The sequence below is a fragment of the Rattus rattus genome, chromosome 15 (assembly GCF_011064425.1).
Source record: "Rattus rattus isolate New Zealand chromosome 15, Rrattus_CSIRO_v1, whole genome shotgun sequence".
NCBI lineage: Eukaryota > Metazoa > Chordata > Mammalia > Rodentia > Muridae > Rattus > Rattus rattus.
This window is the reverse complement of record NC_046168.1, coordinates 39,563,708-39,587,746: the sequence shown is the minus strand read 5'-3', so window position 1 is coordinate 39,587,746 and position 24,039 is coordinate 39,563,708. Positions and strand designations below refer to the sequence as shown.

At 42.0% G+C, this 24,039-nt stretch overlaps 1 long non-coding RNA gene and 1 other non-coding gene across 2 annotated transcripts; both read left to right on the top strand.

The window, feature by feature from the left end:
- Window positions 1-2,591: 2,591 nt before the first annotated feature.
- LOC116884313 lies at window positions 2,592-22,966 on the top strand. Its single transcript, XR_004385865.1, has 4 exons — window positions 2,592-2,702; window positions 10,957-11,393; window positions 20,864-21,001; window positions 22,910-22,966. It is a non-coding gene; the product is annotated as an uncharacterized LOC116884313 (long non-coding RNA).
- LOC116885036 lies at window positions 8,448-8,586 on the top strand. The gene has a single exon (XR_004385923.1). It is a non-coding gene; the product is annotated as a small nucleolar RNA SNORA48 (small nucleolar RNA).
- Window positions 22,967-24,039: the final 1,073 nt, after the last annotated feature.

The following is a 24,039-nucleotide window of genomic DNA, read 5'->3' as shown; positions in this document are numbered from 1 at the left end:
TGCACTCTGGCTTGCAGGATCCCGTTGATGAATAATTAATCGAGCAGCAATATGATGTGTTAGATGGAAATCTGCCTGCTCTGGCTACCTCGAATACTTGAAGATAAACCACAGTTTGGCAAAGCTAAAATAAATAAATATTTGAATAGCAAATATTTTAAAGTACAGGTTAAATAATAAGCTATAGTGTCTTTGCTAAGGAAAACACTGGCAGCGTTATCCTGTGTGTTATTATTAGAGCATGCAGATTCTGAAATGGAAACATGCCAGAATCCAGGAGGTGATTGCTTTTGTATCCAAGGTGCAGTGATCAAGGAAGGGAGGTAGAGCAGGACTGGTCAGCTGTTTTCTGGTGTCTATTCCTCTTTTATTTGGAAACTGCCCAGTTTTTCCTCTGGTATAGTAGGATTTAAATATTTGGGCTATCTGTGATCATAGTTCAGTGATTGGGGGGCAAAATCTCGGTGGGTAGGGTAGACGTGGCTGGCCATGCTGAAAGGCAATGTAACTCTGGTTCTTTGTGGACCTAATCTTTGCAGCACAAGGCAGTAAAAGCAAAGGAGAATCGACTATAGGAAGAGGGTGTTTTTTAGCTAGGGGTGAGGTTTGCAGATAATTCAGGGGATCTAGCTAAATTTAAATTCCTTATCAACAATGGATACTTTAAAATGTAATTATATAGTAGATATTTCACAGGCAAACATATTAAAAGTTATTCATTGCTTGTCCAAAATTCAATTTCAGATTTAATTGGGTGTCTCGTCTCCCTGCTCCCTTTCTTTTAATGTTGAGTATCAATCCCAAGGTTTTGGATAAGTGAGGAAAATGCTTTACCACCAAACTTCATCCTCAGCCTGAACCTTCGCATTTTTTATTTATTTAAAATCTATCAATTAAGCTAGGCATAGTGCCCCACACCTCTAAGCCCAGCACTCAGGAGGCAAAGGCAAATAGATCTCAATGAGTTTGAGGGCAGCCTGGTCTACATAGTGAGTCACAGAACAGCTAGAGCTACCCATATACAAAGAACTACCTCAAACCAAAGAACCCAAGACATATGTTGTATAAGAACATGTGCAGAAATATTTAACTTGAAAATGCTATATGAATTTAAAAATGGATTGTTCTCTGTGTTTCTTGATGTTACTAACTCTAAAATAATAAATTATGACCAATATTTTGAAATCAAAGTGTTGATATTGTATCAAATTAAGGACTTTTTTAAAAATTTGGGTGTCCTGTAATGAAACAGATTGTCTCAAACTAGTGTCTGCATGTCAGCAAAAGTGCTTTATTGACTCTTAGAATTGCTAAGAGCTGGAGAGACTGTTTAACCAAGCAGGGAAACACATGGTGAGATTCTCCTCAGGCTCTTCTCTCTTTTCAGCTACTTTCAGGGTGAGACTAGCATTACATTCATGACGTTACCACCGAATTTGTGGGATAGCACACCAGTGGGACTTCCTGTTTTCATCATAGTACTACTAAAAATGTATTGGGATGATTCCCTGCCCTTGCATGACAGGAAGGTTTCCTTGTCAGTCTGGAGAAAGCAAAAGAATAGCACAGATATTAAGGTTCACTCATGTAAATTAACAAACTGTAAAGTTAAGTACCTGTAGCTAAAAGCTAGCCTTTATGTTGATTTAGGGCTTAAGCCACTTCAATGTGTAATTACTTTAGGGAAGGGGACCAGTTAATATAGAGAAGTGAGGAAGGTGTCCATGTATCTTATGCCTTCATGGATGGTCACAGAAAGCAATTGCATCAAAACACAGGAGCACCATGGAGGAACTCCCTGGAATAGGAAAGATACTTCCTATTTCTTTCAGTTAAATGGTAAATGTGAATGCTAAGAAAAGCCTTTACCTTAAGAGTAAATGTTTTAAAAATATTTACTTTGAGGCACATCCCTGGGAATTGTGGGCATTCTACCCACTTTAAAGTTCACGTTTAAAAAGCCCATCTGCTGCCAGGCAGCAGAGGGTCATGCCTTTAATCCCAGCACTTGGAAGGCAGACACAGGTGGATTTTTGTTTTTGAAGCCAGCCTGGTCTTCAGAGCTCCAGAATAGTCAGAGCTACACAGAGAAACCATGTCTTGAAAAACTAGGGAAAAAAAAAAAAAGAGAAGAGAGAGAGAGAGAGAGAGAGAGAGAGAGAGAGAGAGAGATTCGAACAGACCTATAGCCATGGCTAATCTGTACTTGCTAGTATCTATGACCTAAATGAGGGGAAGAATTAATTACCTGAGGAATGACCCATTACCCACAATTGAATTCTGATGCAATTCTAGGCCTTTGGCCAGCCCTGAGTATTGAATAATCAGAAGAAATCCAGCCTTGGTCTTCTCCCTTTGATACCATCTTAAACTATACAAAATGAATAATTTATGGGCCAACAGAGTCAAGTATCAGTGTAATAGTTTGAATAAGAACGACCCCCATCAGCTCATATATTTGAATCGTAGGTCTCCTGTCGATAGAAGTGTTTAGGTAGGATTAATAGGTGTGGCCTTGCTGGAGGAGTGTGGATTGAGAGTGGACTTTGTGATTTTTTTTTTTAAATCCCACATTGTTCTCAGTTAGTTTTCTCTTTGCTTCCCACTTAGTAGCTCTCAGCTACTGCTCCGGGGATATGCCTGTCTGCCTGCTGACACGTTCTCTGCCAATGGGTCATGGACTCCCCTTATGAAGGCTGTAAGTCCCAATAACATCTTTCTTTTATAAGTTGCTGTGGTCATGGTGTCTCTTCGCAGGACTAGAAAAAAAAATGATTGAGGTAATCAGTAATTTTATGTAGCTCAACAAATGCTTCTTGATATTCCTCTCTTTGTTGTTTAAAATTTCTGTGAGATGTCCTTTTAGCAGTAATTGAAAGATACCTTTTGGGAAGGTATAATGGTGTATGCCTGTAATCCCAACACTTGGGAGGTGGAGGCTGGAGGGTCAGGATCATTCTTAAGTATGGAGCTAGCTCAAGGCCAGCCTGGGCTACACAGTCTTGAATAAACCAAGAGACACCTTTTAATTCATTAACTCTAACCCTGTATTTATAAGTGAGAGTGGGGAGACTTAGCCTATACTCCTGATGTTTTCTTCCTAGAGAATTCAACTCCTAAATTCAGACATTTTGGCCTTCCTTCATCTTCTCTAAGAAGGGAAGTGTGTGAAATTACCTATTTGATGAGCCTTCCTTTTGTCTTAGGGCTTGTCCCCTGCAGTGGTCTCTTCTGTTCCCCCAGAGGCAATCCCTATAACTCATTGCTCAGAGTCTATGCAGAAAGACAGGTTCCCTATTACGGTTTGTTGACAGATGGGCTTTTGTTCTGAGCAACATCTCAGAAGCTCCATTAGAGTGCAATTTCCCCTCTGCTCTCAGGCCCTGCTCAGCACTGCCAGAATTTCACATGCTAATTACGCTCAAAGGTTGCCTACCTTGAATCTTTTAGTAGAAGATGGCTACCATAGTGATATGAAGCAGCTCAGATTTTACACTTAGGATATTTGAATAATTTGATAGCTGATTTTCTCCCATGTGAGGATGTGATAGCCCCTATTTGTTCCCGTGATTATTTTCCTTTAGGCTATACACTTGCTGTGGGGATGGAATTAACATAATACTTTTGTGTGCTTGAACTATTTCCTGTTTGATAACAAAATGGAGTCTGCTTCCTCAAAAGCACTTCGGAGTTTGTTTTTTAAAACGATGTAGGACAAATGCACAGAAAAGCCATTAAAAGTATCATCAGTGCCCAACCAGGAGTGAGCATTTGCAGCACTTCAGCCCCCTTACACCTGCTCCCAGTCCCTGTTCCCTTCTCATACCTGCTTCCCTGACCTTCCACCAGACATGAGTTCTGCAACTTCATGTGAGTGCAATCACTTTAGCGTCTGCTTTTGGTGTCTGGCTTCTCATGGCAGGACTACTGTTCTTTCTTAATCCTGTAAATAGTGCTTGCTGTGCACTCTAAAACAATTATTGGGAAGGAAACGAGGCAGGCAGAGCAGGAGGAAGGAAGGGTGGGTAAGGCAATAAGGGGGAGAGGTTCTCATTGTCTTTATCTATTTTCAAGGTGATTTAGCCCATAAAAGTTTGGGGGGGAGCTATAAACAAGCCATCGGCTATTGTAAGGATTTTAGCTAGAGAAAAAATAAATAGAGAGACCTTGCTGAGCCACCTTGCCTGCTTGTGCTATGGGAGCTGTCTACATGGAGTTTTTCCTTGTGACCCTGAAGCAGGCTCCAGGGGATTGGCTTAGCCAGCTTTTATGGTCCTGCTTTGAGCATCATTGCCTTGGCATTATGGTTTTACACTACAGTTATCTGCCCATGATCTAAACAAATATCTGCTGGTTCTTCTTTCTTCTCAGGTTTTCAATGTGGCCCATGGATAACGGATTGAAAGATAGTGTCTCAGTTCTCTTATTAATAAGCGAGTCCATGTTTGTCATAGTCATTTGTATATGATGGAAACAGGCTTAGACTAAGCCTCCCCACTGCCTCCCTAGGAACTGTCCCTCTTATTTGGACACATGCTGACCATCCTCTTCCAGGGTCTGGTAATTTTCATCACTTCCCATCCATCATTCATAAAGCATGAGGAAGTGAGGGCACGTTTTAAAACTACTGAGTAAGGAAGATAGAGTCCGAATCCAGCTGTTGAATTCCCAATCTGATATTGTTCATTCTACTTCATTTTATGGGTGAAACACAGCGATCACTTCCTCTTTAAATCTTCAGTTGAAGAAATAGCCATCACATAACTCTTCCAGGGCCTTCTCCTCTCCCTCTTCCTCCCCACCTCATCCCTCTCTCTTTATGGAGAGAGGGACAGTGTTCATTTTCCTCATGGGATTTGTTATACTTTTCACTCATTATATTCCACATACTTATAAAAATATTACTATCATGAAGCTTAATAAAAACTATTTGAACATACCATAAGTATTATTGCAGGTAGAAATTTTGCTCATAGAACAGATTGGTCCCTGCTGGTTACCTTAGAAGAATATAGCCTTTATTTGTATTAAATTCCTGTATTTCCTTCTAATATATAAAAGAAAGTACAAACATATTTTCTATAAACTCCCCTATAACATAAAGGCAATCTACAATACATTCCTATCAAAATCTCTCTCTCTCTCTCTCTCTCTCTCTCTCTCTCTCTCTCTCTCTCTCTCTCTCCCTCCTCCCCCCCTCCCTTCCTCTCATCCCCCCTCTCCTTTTAGCATTCCATGAAGTTCCGGGACTCTTCCCCCATCAGGACTGAGATTTTCTTTCTTTTATACAGCCACATAGAATTCTTCTACAGTCAATGATCTGCTATTGTTTATTGCATATGTTCCTGTTTGATGGATTTCTGGATCGCTTCCTCTTTTGCAAACAAACGACTTTACACACATGTCACTTGTGGATGAGCAAGTGTTGCAATAAGATATACAACTGGAAATAAAGTTTCCGAGACTAGGAGTGATTTAGATTATGCGGCTGTGCTGTCCTTAAAGAGGCCACACCAATATATCCAACTCTATAGGTAGACTCCATCTTCCTCTTTATGAGTGTTGATCAGATTCTCTGAGAGGAGACGGCACACCAGGAGAAGGTCCAACCCTCTCTAGCTATCACTCTGTCTTTTGCTTCCTTTACTTTTTCTCTAACCCCAACTCAACTTTTCTTTGAGCTTTCGCTGACATCTTTGAGTGTGGGTTTTCACTTCTAGATCCTACTGTTTGTATTTATAATTAAGGACTGTAAAGGTTAAACCTGTAGGCTCAAGAGGAATGTCAGCTAATCGTACGATACTGTGCTGAGAAAGTGCCTTGGACGTTAAAAAAAGGAAAAGGCTGTTAGATCTCTAACGCATCTATATAAGTTGACCTGTATTTCACAGATGCATGGGCTGTTGACTTCACAACATTTATCCATTCAGAAATGATTTATTCAGTACCTACCCTGTGCCAGACAGTATCCCAGGGATTTATGACAGCTCTGTGAACGAAACAGAGAAAGCTTCTTTTTCTTGTGAGACGAGAGACTAAGTAGTAACTATTACAAACAAAAAATTGGTATGTTAGGGTTTCACCGGAACAGGTCCAATGGGATAAAATATGTATAAATCAATAGACTTGTGGATGGAGAGCTAGGAATGCTGGGGGTCAGTGGCTCCTGCAGGATTCAGATTCAAGCTGGGCTCTCTGAGAAGGTATCTAGGCATTCTTTTTTTTAGAGATTTGAAAGAGATAAGCCATTCAATGCTTGCACCTTGTCACAAAGGGATTAGTCATGGCAACGTTTTTATTGCAGGTCCTTGCCTAGAATGTTGGTAGTAAAGCAGAAGGCCAGTGAAGGAAGAGTATAAACGGTGAAGTCGGAAGCTTACCCAGGAGTCAAATCATGTAATGACTGGTTGGCCACCTTAGAACATAGGCGTTGCCTCTGGGTGAGGTAAGTAGGCATTGCAGGACTTAAACAGAAGGGAGACACGATACGTCTGACATTTTGATTCATACTGTTTGTTGCACTGTTAAAAGCAGACAGTGGGGAGGGTGGAGAATGAAGGGAGCCCAGCCAGGAAGCAATTTCATTATGGCAAAGGATGGTGGGGACTTGTGACACTGGAAAGAACTGGCTGCAGTCTGGATATGGAAAATCTTCATATAACAAACAGGGTGGCAACAGAAGAGACCGAGACTGACCCTGATATTTTGGCATCAGAAACTTAAAAAATGATGTCACCAACATCTGAGATGGAAAAAAAAACCCAGAAAGAACAGACTAAATGCTTTGAGTATTGAGCATGCAAAGGAATCAGTGTCTTGCTAGATAAGCAGAGTAGAGCAATTTGAGTCTGAGGGTCGAAGAGCATTCTAGTGGAGATAGGCTTCGGGGGTTGTCTAATATGGATGGTATTTAAAGCTAAGGTAGGGGAAACCTTACAAAGGTGGTGGGGGTAGATGGAGAAGAGATTCGAGGCCTGTCTCTGGGGCACTGCAACACTAGGAAGCACAGGAGAGGATGAGGCATGAGGGAAGGATCCAGAAGCACCAGGAAGGTGTCGGGAACGTTCTTGGTACTCCGGAAAGAAAGTGTTTGGACGAGAAGGGTGCTAACCACATCAAAGTTTGCTAATGGGCTTAGGGATGGGGAAACAGAACTTAAAATTAGATTCAGTACTGAGATGGCTCAAGGCAACGTTGATTAAAAACAGTTTTGGCGTGGTAAGAGGGCTCAGTGATTAAAATTGCTTGCTGCTCTTGCAAAGGACATATGTCCTATCCAGAGCCCCCCACGTCAGGCAGCTCAGAACAATATGACTCCAGGTACAAGGGTTCTGATGCTCTCTAGCCCCAATGGGTGAGTACCTGGGTACTCATGTATAAGTAAAACAAACAAAAACGAACAAGCAAAACAAATAAACAAAAACCCCTGAGGTAATTATTGGTGGTGTAGCTAAGGGAAACCTTTTCCAGGTGAGGTTAAGAAACAGTATGAAAAAGACCCAACAATAAAATAAGCATTAAAAAAATCTCATTGTCCTTACTTGTTTGTAAGCATCTTCTGTTTTTATTTGGAGACGGTTTGCTGTTTTGTTTTTAGAGAAAACAAATGGGCATGTGGGAGAAATATGGTTCAAAGAAGTGTTTTTTGAGGTGGGTACGTAACCATATGTCGCTGTGCTGATGGAACTGGGGTAGAGATGGACAGGTTACTGGAGCACCACAGTGAGCATCGGGGAGACTTGTGTAATTGCAGAGTGATCGCATTAGGTGGGGTGTGACAGTTGGAAGGTGAGGAAGGGTCTATGTTTAACCCAGGTTCGAGTCCCAGCACCCAGACTGCAGCTTAGTCATATTGTTCTGAGCTGCCTATAACCCCATATTCAGGGGATTCATGGCAGCGGCATGCACATGTTGCTCTTATATAATGTGCGCAGGCAGAACACCTAGACACATAAGATAAAATAAATAAATCTTAAAAGAAATTACAGGTCTTAAGAAGAGACCTGTTAATGTATTTGGGGATTTTTCTCTGGGGGGTCATTAGCCAGACAGCTGGTGACCATAAAAATGGAGTGCTGGGTCCTTTTAACCTTTAAAATAAATGATTCAGGGCTTGAGAGATGGCTCAGCGGTTAAGAGCACTGACTGCTCTTCCAGAGGTCCTGAGTTCAATTCCCAGCAACCACATGGTGACTCAGAACCATCTGTAATGGGATCCGATGCCCTCTCTGGTGTGTCTGAAAACAACTACAGTGTACTCATATACATAAAATAAATACATCTTTAGAAAAAAATAAATAAATTCAAATATTTGGGGAGGTAAAACTCTTTCCATCCTTTTTTCTTTTTTGACCTGCTTTTCCCTTTCCATTTTTCCTGCCTTCTTCTTCCTGTGAAAACAACTTGAGAATAACTCTTTTTTATTTCTTTTAATGAATTTATTCCCCCTCCCCGGCAATGGGCAAAGAGACACCTTGTGGTGGTGTTCTTCTATCAGTCAGGGGCAGAGCAGATGACAGTCCTTTGTTCGTCTTAGCTTGATGCCTGACTTGGTGGCCAACACCATCTTATGCCTAGGATGCATAAAAATCAAATGAAATCCCGGCAGTACAACACAGGAGGGAAAGACAGACAGAGACCCACAGACTGCCAGGCCAACGACATACCACCAGTGTTGGCCTCCAGTGCATGGCACAGCACAAGCCATAGAAACCCTCTTGTCACCACACTATGCAGCATGGATGGAGGATGTCACCCAAGGGCCAGCCAGCCTCGAGGCCAGCCTGCAGCAGGAACCACCACAATTTGCAAGTATGTAGTGGCCAGATGGGGGAGAAAGGGAAGTGTAGCAGCTTGAAGATTATGAAGACTTATGGAACTAGAAACTCGAGGGTGGAGAGGGGTAGCCTTTTATGAGTGGTCAGCCCTGCTACCTGGGGCCATGGTGAGGTCCCAGCCCCAACTGCCACTGAGGCCCATGTCTGAGTCCTTGGCTACGTAGCAGCGGCAGGGGTCAGTGTTGATGTCCTGGGCTCCTATTACCACTAGAGAACATGGGGATGTCCCTGGTCCGGGCATCTGTCAGGGACCACATGGATGTCCAGAAGCTGTGCATAACAGGCCCCATGCCCCACTAGATGCATCGGGAAAGCTGACCCCATCTCTCACTAGGGACAGCAATCCAGGAGAGCAGACCCTGTGCCTTGCCCAGGCAGCACAGTGGAGATGGTCCTGGCAGTGGGGCTGTGGGTGAGCCAGCCCCCAGAGCATGGGTCTGGGAGAGCTGCCCCCACTGCTTGTTTGCCATGGGGTGGCATGGGCACAGAGGTGATACCTTCCCCTGCCCCTCCCCACCTCCAGCAGTAAGGACAGCTTCCCACAGGGTCATGAGTTCAGGAGAGCGGGCCCTGCACCTCACCACAGCTAGGTGTCATGGGTGGGTGCGGAGAGGGATGGTGATGCTTTCCCCTTTCCGAGCCCTTTACTACCTGCAACTGTCAGGAGAACTGGCCCTGAAGTCATAAGAGCAGGTGAGCTGGCCCTGCCCCTCACTGGCTGTAGTAACCAGGAGTGATGGCCTTGCACCTCACCTGGGCAATATAAAGGAGCTGGCCCTGATGGCCAAGGCAAAAGTGAGCCAGTCCCTCACAGACTGCAGCACTTGGGAGAATGGGTCTCGAAGCTTGACTGGGCAGCACAGTGGAGCTGATTCTGAAGGTATGGGTGTGGATGAGCCAGCCCTGAGGGCTGGAGAGTAGGGGAGCTGACCCTGCCTCCCCGACGATGGGACAATGGGTAGCCTAGCCCAACAGTACTGGAGAGCTCTCCCTGGTGGTGTGGGTAAGGAAGAACTGACACACTCAGCTACCATCCAGGCCCAGATCCAGGGCTCTGAATCGGGCCACCCCAAAATCATTTATGAACAATTGAGTCGTGTGAAAGGGCTAGTCCCTCTGATCCAAAGTTGTAGAAGCTCCATGACACAGGACAGCAACAGGAAAACCAGGAGGAGTCCTGGTGATGATCTAATATTTATGGTCTCATAGAAGCCAGAGATCTCGAACCAGACCAATGACTAATTGCAATGAACACTTGCAACTTAAGATATGTGGACAAAGGGGTGAGTATGCTGTGGGACACGCTGTGACATACTCCACCTTCCATGAGGAGATGTTTCCTATGCTTTATATTTGTTTTGTTGTTGATGTTGTTGTTTGTTTGCTTGTGTGTTTCTTTTTCTTTTCTTTCTTTCTTTCTTTCTTTTTTTTTTTTTTTTTTTTGTGGAAGGGAGAGCTACAAGGTTATATATGAGGGGACAGAGAGATGAGTAAGCCTGGGCTCGTGATGTGAAACTCACAAAGAAAAAAGTAAAGTTAAAGAATATTTTTGTATGTGTGAGTATTTTGCCTACATGTATGTCTATGCACTGCATGCATGCTTGGTGCAAGAAAAGGCCAGAGAGGGGCTTTGAGACTGGAGTTATAGATGTGAGCTGTCATGTATGCTGGGAATTAAACCTTGGTCCTCTGGAAGAGCAGCCTGTACTCTTGACTACTGGGCCATCTCTCCAGCCTGAGACTAACACTTGACATAGACTAATCATACCTGAAACTGGTTTAAAATAATCCACATTTCTTCAATACAATTCATTTGTGTGTTCTCAAAGTGTTGCAGGCTCTGTTACATGCTGTGGAAAACTGGTGGGGAAAAGAAAGAGAGACAAAAGGGGTGTTGGGGGGGGGCAACTGACAGTTCTTAGGGGAATGACTAACCATGTCCATGATAATGATACTTGGGATAGTGAAATTTGGGAAACATTGCTTTAAAGACTGAGCTTTATGTGAGCTTAAAGAAGCAACAGCTGCATTGACATCTGGGAAGGTGTGACCTAGTATATTATTTCAAGGATGGCTACCACTCTCTCATACCCTACATTCTTTCTGTGGGGACACATAGCACTGGGAGTTGGTATTGATGACTTCTCTTGAATCTGAGTGGACCTGAGACTCACTTGTAACCAGCACAATGCTCTGTGGAACTATTGCTGCATAACCTCTGAGGAAGTCAGAGAAAAGAAACTCAGGTTTGGGATAGCCTTGATCTACCATGTGATGAATCTGATTCCCCTGGTATGGCCATGTTATCCTGAGGATGCCCCAGCCACACACAGAAGTACTGTGGACGCTTGGTTCAGCCATCTTAGCTGCTAGCCGGCATCAACAATGGATGGAAGAATTCAAATGACATGATGGCCATTCCCAGCTGCCGAGCCACCCAGTCCATAGGTCTTCTTTGCACATGGAGTGAATTCACAGAGCAGAGAGAAGGCAGTGTCCACAGAGCCCATTAGCATGGCCCGAATGCTTTACACTGCTGAGACCCTGAGTAGCCAGGTAACAATAGTTAAAGAGGAAACATTAAAACTAAGGTAATATTTAGATACACACTAAATGAGGTAGGGAATTTTTGTTTGTATTTGGATAGGAAAATCTGAATGTTTCACGTGATCATCTAGAAATGCCGTAAAACACCTCTAGAGCTCTATCTGCTTGTAGAACACTTATGAAGATTTTGGAATGCAGCTCTTTCTTGTTACTCAATTCTGTGATGTCATAGCACCAACCAACCAACTCCCTTTCAAAGAACCTACCTTTGGAAGAGTGATCTTCTCACAAAGTTGACTGCATCATTTTATTAACAGACCACCCAGGCTTGAGAGATGGCTCAGTGTTTAAGAGCACAGACTGCTCTTCTAGAGGTCCTGAGTTCAATTTCCAACAGCCACATGGTGGCTCACAACCATCTGTAATGAAATCTGATGCCCTCTTATGGTGTGTCTGAAGACAGCAACAGTGTACTTATATATAATAAATAAATATTTAAAAAAACCAGACCACCATAAATACCTTGTAAAACCAATAGTATCAATAAGTATCTTACACCATTTATAAAAGCTTTTTATGTCTTCTGATTGTATGGTGCAGACTATAGTTCATATAGCTTACTTTAAAATGCATTTTTGTTGATATAACATGCACACTTTCAATTATCTTGTAAAATGTTACAGGCAGTTCAACAATGACTCTCTGCACTTATATATTAGAGAGAAAGACTGAGAACATGAGAATTGTTCAGACCATAACAATAGATGCTCCAGTAATCCCATTCTGGTGCTGCTGGCCAAGAAGATTTAGTCCACATTGGAGGGCTGAAGAATCTGGGTCAGCAAAGAATGGCAGTAACAGTGACATCAGAGTAGATGCGCTCACCAGCAAAGAACAAAAGCAGGCAGACAAAAGCAGCCTTGCTTCCTCCCTGTTCCCAGGCTCCTTTATATTTGGGGTACTGCTAAAAAGTGCTGCCTATTTCATGGGAAGCTATTCCCTTTCAGTTAATTCATGCAGGAAAGCTCCTTGCATCGCTGCTTGTATCATGAAGGGTCTCATACTAGCCAACTCAGTAACTGAGATGATGACTAAATGTCACTGAAAGGGATTTCAGTAAGAATGAGCAAGAGTTCACAGGACTGAAAGAAAGAATGAAAGGCCTGCCAGGGTTGAGAACCTGGGCTGTTCCAGGGTTGCAGGAGGCACTGGACATCTTTCAAGCTGTCCCCAGGAAGGCAATAAGCTCAAACTTTTCCTAGACCCACAGCATTCTACTCACTGATCACTAAGACCGAGGTGATGGGCTCTTCTTTAAGGTCCCTTCAGGCCTGTGTTGAGTAAAAAGTTTTCCAAAGCAAAATCCATAGCCATTGTTATCAGAAGGGAAGTGAGAGTTAGGAAACATGATCAATGGTGTCTTCTCTACCTATGGGCTTCTGGAGTCATCTAAAAGATCAGTGGTCATTGGAGCGTATAAGCTTTTCAAATATTCAATCAACCCAACGTATCTGTAGAGATTGACTTACGTTAAAGTGTCTCCATATCACCATTTGGAAAGAGTTTTTATCTTTAACAATAGTCTCATATTTGTTACTCCCTTCTTTACTTAATAGTTTGGTGATGTGGACAAAGACAGAATTAGTATTTATTCTTTTAAAGTGAGAACTGGAGGTACTGGAATGGAAAATATAATCCAGATTACAAGACTTAAAATACAAAGAGTTCAACTGATTTTCTCTTTCATCCACCAATTCTGCCCCTTACCATTTTCAGAATTAGATGTGTGTGTGTGTGTGTGTGTGTGTGTGTGTGTGTGTGTGTGTGTCTCCTGGGTGGTTCTGTTGTTGTTGTTCATTTGTTTTCAACTTCACACAATCTAGATACATTTAGGAAGAGGACTCTGAATTGAGAAAAATGCCTCCATAAGATTGGTCTATGGGTGAGTCTGTCCGTCATTTGCTTGATTAATGACTGATATGGAAGGGCACAGCCCATAGTGGGAAATGCTAATCCTAGGCAGGTGGTTCTAAGTTGTAAAAGAAGGCAAGCTGAGCAAGCCATGAGGAGCAAGCCAAAAAGCAGTGCTCACCCACAGTTTCTGCTTCAGTTCTTGCCTTAGATTCTTGCCCTGACTTCCCTCGGCAGTAGAGTATGACCCGATAGTTATAAATTACATCAACTCATTCCTCTCCAAGTTGTTTTTGGTCATGGTATTTTATCACACCAATAAAAACCTAACTAGGTCAGTAGGCATATATGTGTGTTTGTGTGACCTTAAGCCTGCATGCCATGGTATACCTGTGGAGAACTGAAGACAGCTTGCAGGACTCAGTTCTTGTTTTGTGACACTATTCCTGGAGAGAACAAGAACAAATGTCTCATCACTCAGGATAGGAAAACAATGATAGACCAAAACCCAAATGTGATGAACCAATGAGTTTTACTATGGTTACTTACAGAAACATGGGTGAAGGGTTACTTATAGGAACAGGAATCATTCAAAGGCAGCTGCATCAACAAAGCCTACCCCAGCATGGGTGATAGGTAGCTTATGAAAGTTGGGAACCTGGAGCACACTCCAAAACCAGGAGCACACTCCAAAACATCCCAACAGGTTGGCAGAGTGTCCTCTCTAGGTAGTCTGAGTTGGTCTGAGTTTCTAGGCATCTCACCTGGTGCTTGCTTTCTTCCTGTCAGCTTGGCTGTTCTTTATTTCTTCCAGGCAATTTGGCTGGTCTCTGCTATTTTCAGTCTGCTCAGCTGTCCTCTGCTTGGGAAGGGAGGGTCTTAGTGAATCTTGTCAATCTTGGGGATTTCCTGAAGCCATTGAGTTGTTTACTTCCTGAGCTTTTGGAGCTTCCTATAGGATGGAAGGTTTCACCTCCTCTTACAAAATCCTATTGTTAGCTGGATGGGGGTGGTGCACACCTTTAATCCCACTTGAAGACAAGGGCAAGTCTTTGTGAGTTCAAGGCCATCCTTGTCTGCAGTGCTAGTTCTAGGAGGCCAATCAGGATTACACACACACACACACACACACACACACACATGCACACAGGTGGGGGGGATCCTATTGTTTTACCTATTCGTAAACACTTTGTCTTAAAATACTCTCCTGTGTCTTAAGAAGCTTCACTCCAAGATGGAAGGTTTTAATTTTAGAAGAGATTACTACACAATAGTTCTCTCCTAGAATGTGGGACCCGAGGATCAAACTCAGGTTGTCCGGGTTTCTAGTTAACAACACTTTTGCCCACAGAGCCACCTTGCAAGCTCAGTAGTGCTCCTGTAAATATAGTTATTTTGCCTCTTAGCCTTTCCACAGAAGTTGTTAACTAGGCCACTGCATGGCAGAACTTGAAGTAATGCTATTAAAAAAGGTTGATTCACATCTTGGCTTTGCTGCCCACATGCTGATGATCACACTCATGATCATTCCTTACCAGAGGGCTGACCAGTTTCTTCCTAGGGCTGATAGAGAATGAAATAGCAAAATAACATTAGATATTCCAGGGCTGTATGAAGTGTCATGTGATTATGAAGGTTATATTAATCTGCTTCCATCATTCTCTAAATTTTGATTTGTGGACACAGAGTGACATTACTGTCAAGAATGATAGCATGTGTAGTTGAGCATCAAGCCATAATAATACTAGATATCTGCCCTTGGCAGCGTCAGAATGGACAAAGGCAATCGTCTTTAGTCTGTGTTCTTGCTACATGTTAAGCACAGAGTAGTGAGGTGTTTCCTTCTCAGAGAATAATTAAGGTGAGAGCACTGCATGCCATCTTTGATGAAATGCAGGTTTTACATTAAAATCAGATTCTTTGGGGATGGAGAGATGGTTCAGTGGTTAAGAGTGCTGATTGCTCTTCCAGAAGACATGAGTTCAATTCCTAACACCCATATGATGACTCACAGCTATCTGAAACTCCAGTTTCCACACCCTCACACAGACCTACGTGAAGGCAAACCCCCAATTAACATGAAATAGATAAATTACAAATAAATAAAATAAAATCCTTTATTTTTACAGGTTGAATAGCATAGCATCTTAAAAACAAAACAAAAATTCTAGCTGACTTAATTTGGTCTACTCGAAACAAAAAGCTATTTGATATAAGATTGTTCTTGGTACAGAAATAGTTTCACTTGTCTGTGAATTGGATAGATCTGAAAAAGCATTTTAAGCACATGCCTTTCATTGCATGCAAACAGGCAGAGCATAAATGTCAATAGGTGTGTTGGACAAAGTCACAGAACTAACTTCCCTCATTTTAATGAGAATTGGCTGTGGTGACATTTCCTTTATTTTTAAGGGTTTTTTTTTTTCTGGCTGTGATATGTTTAGTGAGTTTCGAGGAAGGCTGGCTGCATTTTGTCATTGTCCCTTCCTTCTAAGCCTGGCTCATCCCACTTCATGAAATGGACACTTGTTCTTCTTACTCAAGAGTTCCTCCAGCTTGAGGTATAGTTCAATGGCAAAGTACATGTTTGGTATGCATGAGGCCCTGGGTTCAATTCCCAGCATTAAAACATAGCCAGCAAATGCCTGTAACTCTTTCCTCCCCTGTGCCTAGGCATTTGAAGCTCTATGTGGCAGAAGTAGGTAGCTATTTGAAAAGGCATGTCAATCGATCTTCTTGTTGTCAATCTTAAATACAAAATGGTTTATGACATTTAATAAACCTGTGCCACATACCACTTATATATACTATATATAGTAATCCCTTTAAGTGTGTACTTTTACTTCATTCAATGGTCACAGAAGTCCTTGAAGAAGCTGAAATGACTTATTTGGCTTTCAAGTGTCCTGCATTTGGCACATTAATCTAATTGGCCAGGGGAAATTTAAAAGGAGAACATTATGCATCTTTGCTGCTGAAGGCTTGTTTTCATACTGTTTTGTAGAGAAAGAGCTCTAAGCCAAAGGAGAGTCTGTCTTTCCCACCCTGTTCTATTGCATTATAATCCTACAGATTGAATAAAGGGAATTGTATCAGGCCCCAGGACATCCTAACAGACTCAAAGGATGAAACTGAACCCTACTGAAGAGCATCTCTCATTCCCAACCTTGTTCTAAGCAAAGCTGTTGGCCTATGTCCATCTAGGAGGTCACCAATTTTTTTTCCTGGGTTCGTTCTTTTAGTCACCTTCAATGACTGGTCATTATAAACACTGGAGAACATTCCTGGGAAGGCCATAAAACTACTAGGTTATCTTTCCTGCTAGGGACCCTGGGGCACCAGTCATGGTTCTATTGAGACACTTATCTATGTGCCCATCTCACAAGATTATCCTCATTCTCAAACGACATATGGATGTAAAACTCATTTGAAAAGTGGAAAGACTGGAGTCAAAATGATAAGAGGATAAAGAGCACTGTGGTCATGATGATGTCAGGAGGCTCCACCCCAGAACAGTCAGAGCTGTCAATGACAGGACATCAATCTCCCCAAGACTCAGGGTTGTCACCTAAGATTTTAGCAGGTTTGCTTGAAACAGTCTTCTTTTTTTTAGTTAGTGGGGCAGAAGAATGAAGAGTTAGGAATGCTTTTACAGACTGAATATCTTCCCAAATAGTCTCTCTCATATTGTGATGGTTTGCATATGCTTAGCCTCGGGAGTGGCACGATTAGGAGGTGTGGCCTTGTTGGAGTAGGTGTGTCACTGTGGGCTTGGACTTTTAATACCCTTGTCCTAGCTGCCTGGAAGCCAACCTTCTCCTGGCGGCCTTCGGATAAATATGTAGAACTCTCAGTTTCTCCAGCACCATATGTGCCTGAATGCTGCCAAGCTCCCACCTTGATCATAATATTCTGAACCTCTGAACCTGTAAGGCAGCCCCAATTAAATGTTGTCCTTATAAGCATTGCCTTGGTCATGGTGTCTGTTCACAGCAGTATAACCCTAAGACACATACCATTTATACACACACACACACACACACACACACACACACACTATATATATATATATATATATATATATATCCTTAGACCCATCCCAATTTCCAATGCTAACAGACCTATACTGAAGATGTTAAATTATCACTCTGTATAAGTTACTTACCTGAATATGTAAGTTTGACTCCCTAGTTGTAAATCTCTAGCCAAGCTTTGACATCCTATGATAACATCCTATGCTGCTCTGCTATTCTACTGAAGAACAGACACCGGGGAGGGGAGGTATTGCTTTCAGAAATGAAAGTGATGAGCTGTCTAAAAATAATACACAGGGAACACCCCCTATCTCTTTCTCTTCTCAAATGTCACATCACATTGGTCTCGGTGAGCCAGAAAGTCACTTAGTGCACTCTCTAAAAAAGATCATAGTGTCCAGGGAGTGAAGGACACTTTCTTTCATTTCCAATCGGCTAACTCATCACTCCTTCTCCATTTGTAGGCTTGACGAGTAACTTAAAAGGCATGAGTCATGTTCTGAAAGTCAAACACACGCACGCAGAGCATATAAAATGAACCGCGAGGATCAAGAATTAGAGGCATGATGTGGCCTTTGTAGAAGATGACAGCATCCCTGGGGACCACAGTTTCTGAGTGTTGTTGAACTAAGGACAGTAATGACAGGGTTCAGGGTTTGCCAGAGAGTGTGTCATAACATGGAGATTTTAGGAAAAGCGTAGAGAGCCTTTAATCAGGCCTAAGAGAAGCTTGCACACAGTACCCTTTTGTCAATTGTTTATGTGGTGACAGGGGTGACATAGAAACTTGATCTTTTTTTTTGTCATTGTTATGAAAATTTAGAGTGTGTATATCTGTGTATGTCTCTGTGTCTCTGTGTCTGTGTGTATGCTTATATGTGTATGTGTATCTGTGTGTGTGTGTGTGTGTGTATGTGTTATTTAAAAACAAAACAATAGCAACCACCCACTCATGCAAATGTTCCTGAGAGAACATAGCTCCACTTCTCCTGAAAGAGAAACTCTGAAACGACTTTCATTTTTTCCTTGGATTCACCTCTCTCCCATGAAGCCACATGTCACACTGTGCTTTATAGGATCCCTGGAGACCTACCTTTATTGACAGCAAGGTTTTATTTTGAGTTTCAGATTCTGGCTGCCAGACAACACCTTGGGAGGATCCCAACCACACACTGATGCCGGAATTACTTCAGCTACGTGTTGAAGCCTTTCAGCTTGCCAAAGTAGCTATTACCTTATTTCTGAAACAGTCTCATTCCATCATAAATGTAAGGGCTGGGTCTTTGATCTCATGTTCCAACGTTAATTGTAAGATCTTTGAATGAGCACCTGTAGTCCTGGTTGACAAAATGATATCGGCAGACAATTCTTATTGTTATGGATAATTGGCGCAGAAAGGGGAAACAATAGAAGGGACGATAAAGAACAAAAGTAAACACTTGTAGAAACATTATGATTTAGAAAAAGGCACTGCAGTGTAACAGCATGATAGTTTCAAGCCCTGGCTCATAGGGACTTAATGAAATAAGCAGCATCTGATGCTCAAAATATATGTTTACAGAGGCAGATTAAATATCACATACTTCTATTGCAAACTAGTGATTTTTGTGTCCAAAACGTCATTATCTTCAAAAGCTAGATATAGTCCTTTGAGGTCTGCAGATCCCAACAGTCTGCTTTTAATGTTCCTTGCAGTTAGCATTCATTGTTGTTTATCTTGGGAGACACTATTTCCATGAACAGACAGAATGATAGGATTTCCACTTCAGCAGACAGCAGTCCTCAAGGCTGATAGGAAGGCCAGGGAGGATGAAGAAGACGTCCCATGAGGGCTGTCATAGCAATGACAGGGCTTATTACAAAGGACCTCAGGTTTAATGACAGGGAGAATTCATAAGTCCCAGTTTTCAAGTCAATTGGCTGTTCTGTTCTCAGTTAGACCAACCCCCTTCCTCTCTTTCTTCCCCATTTGCCAAGTAACATATCTTTCCTTGATTTGGGGAGAATGGGTAGAAGAGACCCTGCCAACACTGGAGTGAAAAATGTGTATTTGGAATCATGTCATAAAACAAAGGGAGTGAAGAGGAAAACCAAATGCTTGGGCTTGACATGGGGCTGTCCAGCACTGCTTCCATGGGCTGGACTCCCGATGACACAGATCAGAAACATCCCCCAAAGCTGGGGTAGAAGATTTCAGTTCATACGCCCCATATTTTATCCTATGCACATCCCTTTTAGGAAGTTCCTACCTTGGCTGTCAAAATGTCACTCAACCCTCCCTCCATCTGTCTGTCTGTTGCTGACTTCCAGTCTTCATCCTTGACTCCCAGCATGGCTTTCATGTACCACGAGCTTCTTAATGTTTTGAGTGCTCATGCTTCCATGAGTGTAGGCCTAGGTTGCTGACAACCGAAGAGTTGGTGACACTAGTTGGACTCATCCTGTCTATTGGTCTTGAGGTCTTCAGCTTCCTCAGTGTTCATTCACCCCAACTCTGGAATGAAGGCATTCAGCATCCTGTTTTTTTTTGTTTTTTGTTTTGTTTTGTTTTTTTGCTACCGAAATTTTTTCATGTCTTTTAACTCTAACAAAAACTCTCATTCTTCAATCAAGAAGTCATCTTGTTTCAAGAAATTTTCTTGTTCCAAAATAATGCCTTTATTTTTTTTTAAAGCACCAATTTCCTGAAGAGGTAGCTCAGTTGGAAGAATACTGGACCAGGATGACCAAAGCCCTGAGTGTAATCCCCAGCAACACGTAAACTGTGTGTGGCAGTGCATGCTTATAATCTCTGCTCTTGGGAGGGGGAGACAAGAAGATCGGAAGCTCAAAGTCAAGCTGGGCTACAAACTGACTATAAGGCCAGCCTATGCTATATGAAACCCTGTTTCCCAAATAAAACCCAAAATTATAAAAAATTAAGGAAATATAAACTTGAGTAAGATATAAAATTCTTATGGTTTGAATAAGGAAATTTTACTACACTTTTTTTCTTGGATATCAAAACAAAATTCTGGTGATTTCGAATGCCTTTGAATAAAAGACTTTGATCACTCTAATAAATATTATAATGCATATATATGCATTATTTAAATGCACCCACATATATTTGGCAGCAACTAATTGCAATTACTTACCCTAGACAAAGACAAAAATGTTTCTCATTTCTTAGTATCTGTGCAAAGACACCATTCCAGATGGGCCCATTATGTGATGCTGTATTTCAAAGGGAAACATTTCTTAAAGTTGCTAGGGGAAGAGACTATTAAGGAAATAAGAGCTGCAGAAGGAGATGCGTGTTATCTATTTCTTCAATTAGTGGCAAAATCCTGGTGGTGCTCCTATAGAACAGTGGGGGTTCTAATCACAACATTCCAATCCTGACTTCTACCAGTCTCCTTGGTGATGGTGCGAAAGTGGGGAGAGAGCCAGAGTGGAATTCTGGGTGGCAGCCCTCTCTGACTTTGTAACTCTGAACACAGAGTTGCACTATTTTGTTTAATGCATCATTTAATAAAAGTTTTTTCTCAGCAGGACAGCAAGCAATTATTTGAAGCAGCTGGATTCAAGAAGGCTGGATCATGTGTTATCACACACGGAGGACTCACAGGTTATGGGGAGCTGAACAATGTAATTACGTTCATGGAGTGCCACCACGTCCTAATTTTGAAGGTAAGAATTGTAACAGTTCTGTAATAGCCACCAAATATCATTGTCAATGTGTGAATATGTAAGGCTCTCCAAGGTTTAAAAATGGGTACATGGACTGAATTTTGTGTGTTCTGCTGAATAGTTCTCAATGTTCCAAGGAGAATGAAATCCTGGGCAGATAGAAGACAGATGTCCAAGACTTAACTTAAAGTTCTCATTTCCTAAGCTTTTATTAATCATAGCTCTGCTTCCCGGGTCAGTGCAGAGGTGGGCCCTCCTAGGCTACCAGCTTGTATTTCCTTTATGTAGTTACCCAAGATTGAAAAGATGATACAAACATGCCAGTAACACTTCCCCTGGCTGTTACGATAGTAACCGAGAAAGAAGGCCCATGACCACTTAGAAAGCAGGACCAGCTTTTCATCTGCTACATGGTTATAGAAATAAGTAACCTATTTATTTACACATTTATGTTTGCCCACCAATTCAATGAATGCCAATATAAGAAATTTAACTAAAGGAGTGGTACTCATCTCTATAATCTGAGCGTTTGGAGGATTGTGAGCTAAGATTAGCTAGGATTACATAGTGAGACCCTATCCCAGCAAAAATCTGATTATTTGGAAGTGAAAATTCCCACTGAAAAATGGCTACAGTTTCAGCTGGGCAGTGATGGTGCACACCTTTGATCCAGCCCTCTGGAGGCTGAGGCAGGAGGGTCTCAGTTCGTAGGCCAGCTGCAGAGCTAGTTCCAGGACAGTCAGGGATACACAAAGGAAAACAAAACAGCTTCAGTTTCCCATTTGGTAACACTTTTTTTGTATGCCAGGTAAGCCTAAATAACAGGCACAAATATACGTGAATGCTTTTAAAATCAAAGTTCATCTGCTCAACACTACTCGTGGAACACATACTGTCATCACACAGCAGGTCTTCCTGGTGAGGGGAAGCAGAGGGAGACATTAAGCAGAAAGTCATAAATGATATGATATAGTCTCTGTGACCACTGTTATGAAGAAGAGATATAATACGGGGCTTTCAATTGGGAAAGTGGCTTAATTGAGGATTCCCTGAGGCAAGTTAGGATACTGAGTTCAGATTCTAAGGCAAAGTCAGGGGATGTCTAGAACCTGGAGCCCATAAAGGAGAAGCAGACCGGAATGATTGCAGAGCGAAGTTCTGAAGTCAAGATTTTGTGAAGAAGGAACATACTACACTTCAACAACAGCAGCAGCAGCAGCAGCAAGGCTAATGTCTAGGCCTGTTTGTCATGATGAAACACAAACCCAGTGTAGGTAGGGAGCCATGGGAGCCTTCCAGACCTACTTTGGGGATTCAACTAATATATGTTTCCTTAAACTCATCTGGGATTGAGAAGACAGGCTAAAAAGATGCACAGGGAAGCTGCCTCAGAGGGAAGGCAAACATGGCAGCATACATGACAGTGACATGGAGTTAAGTAAGAGTAGGATGGTGGGTTGGACGTCATGCTGCAAAGGGAAGAGAGGAGCCTGAAGCTCAGTCGTCATAGCTTCTCCAGTGCGCCTGCCTGTAAGCTTCTTGCCAGTTTAGCCATAGTTCTTATTGACTACTTAGGGTATATAAATATTGTGACTATAATTAATTTCTTGTTACATATTCCATGTCTTACGACTTTCTATTGATGACACTCCGGTTTGTTCATCCCATGAATATTTATCAATCTGTCCCTTGTTTTCTTCTAGATTTTCTCTTTGTCTTCCGTTCTTCTTCCCTGACTTACCCATGTAGCCCATACTGGCCTGAAACTTGTTGTGCAGCCTAGGTTATATTTTTAGGATATTGCTTTTATGATAATCTTTAGTTGATTTTTAAAAATTGATTTGAAATAGATCTATAGAATTTGTTGCAAGTAAGGGTTAGCTTTCCTTTTTTTTTTTCTTTTGATAGGTTAAAAAATAATCACTTTCTGGGCTTGGGCCTAGGTCATGACGACATGGCTAAAGATGCCAAGAAGGTTGGTCTCTTAATTTGGAAGGAGTTGTCAGTTTTCACAGACCTGTCTTCCTATCGAGCAATGCAACTTGACTTCTTTCATTATTTCTTGAGTAATGTGATCTTATGCATGAAGGCAAAGGTATGTATTTGCTGTGAATTCTCTTGTAGTTCGTGTTTCCTTGACTTTCATCAGGTATATATAACAAATCCATCTTCTCTGATGGATTTTGGCTGATAAATTTTAGGAAGTTGGTATACAGCAGATAAAGGAAACAATTCCTTTCCCTCCAAAAGGCTTTGACATTTGTTCCAGGCAGGAAAATACATAGAAAATAAATTTTTTCTTTTGCTTGGAATAAATGTGTTTATAAGGGGTTTCAAATCAATCTCTCTTTGCAAGGGATGGTTTGTCTAACCTAGTACAAGGTTGAGCATGGATCTATGGTTGTAGATTGACATCTTTAGTAGCACTGTATCATGATCTGGATATATTCCAGAACACTTCTGCTGTTGTTGCCTGTTCAAGGCCCTACTTAGGAATCCCCCATCTTTGTCCTCCTGTGCTTATCTGCCTGTTTAACTGTAGATTCAGTGAAGTGTACAATCTGGCCATAGGCCTCTAAGGACTGACCATGGAATTCAGTCTTTTGTTCTTGAAGGACATTCTCTTCTTGCCCAAGCAAAGCAAGCCATTTATCGTTAGATATTATAGTTGATAATACTCACAGAAACATGCTTGAGAAAACATCAAAGACTCCAATGGTACCTATCTGTTTGATAGATCTACCATTCTGTGTTCAAACAGCTTCGTTCAAAACTGCCCTTTCAATGGCCAAACTGAGCTTGTCTTTGGTAGCCAAGTCTTGATTTACGGAGATTTCTGCAATGGTCTTTGATCCCTGTTTCTCCTCAGTCTCTACTTATTGGGCTTTCAGAGCACCGCTGAGACCATGTCCTCATTCTCACTGCTGCAGTGGCGCTGGCTTCAGCTTGTTATTTCTTTGAGAATTTATACCTTGTTATTATACTTATTGTCTGGCCCCCCTCTCCTGCCTGGTACTATAATACACTGCTTCAGTATT